We start from the raw sequence: 1467 nt of genomic DNA, 5'->3' as shown, positions 1-1467 counted from the left end.
AAGGAACAGCCTGCCGCTGCACACCAGGACATGACCGAACCCCACAAATGAAGCCAGGCGTGGAAGGGCACATACCGGAGGAGTCCATTCATGCAAAGGTCAAAGCAGCTGAAACCTAGCCTATGGCAATAAAAGTCAGGGTTCCTTCAGGGAGGGGACAAAGGATAGGAAAAAAAGATTCTAGAATCCAGAGTTTTTAAAAAAATCAAGTTTCTCCTGCTGGATTGCTGGACTTTTCTGCTCTGCTTTTTTGGAGGTAGAAAGTTCAAGGGCAAGTAATGTGTCTGAGGAGCCTCTGCCTTCCTCACCACACCCCCCTTCTCCTCTGCCACCATCCAAGCAGGAACTCCAGGGAAAGCCCAGCTAGGGACTGTCCCAAAGCAGTGATTTCATTTTGGCTTCAAGGAAGAGTTCCCCTAGCAACTTGGCTTCTCAGTTCTTTTTCATTGCGTGTATTTATGTATTTACTTATCAGGCACGTTCTTAGTTCTTACTGTGGACCAGGCACTGTCCAAAGTGTGGTGTCCAAAGTGTGACATCAATATGAACTTAGTGTATCACATGGATTCCTTCAGCTTACTGGGGACTTGTCATCATGGCCTCTTTATTGAGCACTTATTATGTGCCAAGTAACTAAGTTACCAATTAATTCTCACATGAGCCCTTGGGAGGGGGGCAATGTTTGTTCCCATTGCAGATGCGGAAACAGAGGCTCAGCCAAGTCAGTGGCACCGCTGAAAATGAAGCCAGACAGATCGTGCGTTATTACAAAGCCGACTTTGTAGTAAAGCAGGATCCGTCTGACCTTTCTAGTGACCAACCGCCTTGAAGGGGAGTCACCCTGCAAGACTGGGAGATAGAGGAGGTTTCTTGGGCCCCAACCCGAGCCCTAATGAATCAGAATCTCTGTCCTGAGAAGTAGAGCCCCCCACAGTGGTTTGTTCAAAACCCCATTTTTGGCTGCACCAGGCACCTGGGGAGCCAGACCCCCAGCCCCGCACACAGTAGGCGCCCAGGGCCGCTCTGTCGAATGGGTGGAAGGAAATGGGGCTGCCTGAATGGCTCTTTCTCCGCATGGAGGGCGGGGGGAAGAGGGGTTGACCCTTGCTTCCCTCCTGTCCCTGAGCAAATGTCATGTCTCTTCCTCTGGGAAGCCCTCCCTGGCCATCCCAGCCCACCACTGGAGCTGCTAACCCCCCTGCTTCGCCTGAGTTGCCTTCCTCGCTTCTCACGGTGTTACATGTGGGCTACAATGAATCAGATGAAGTCCGTTCCGCGGGTCAAAAATAGCTGAAAATGGGACATTTTACCCAGACCCTCTACTAAAATGTCACCTGCAGGAAGGCCCGCAGCCCTGTCCCCAAAGCCTGGCACGCAGTAGGCAATAAATGACGCGGGGGTGGTTGAGGGAACCTGACCACTGCAAGGAGCCCAGGGCTCACTCATCCACAGGCCCCGACGTCAAGC

Source organism: Desmodus rotundus, chromosome 8 (genome assembly GCF_022682495.2).
Source record: "Desmodus rotundus isolate HL8 chromosome 8, HLdesRot8A.1, whole genome shotgun sequence".
Classification (NCBI taxonomy): domain Eukaryota; kingdom Metazoa; phylum Chordata; class Mammalia; order Chiroptera; family Phyllostomidae; genus Desmodus; species Desmodus rotundus.
This window is presented reverse-complemented; position numbering follows the sequence as displayed.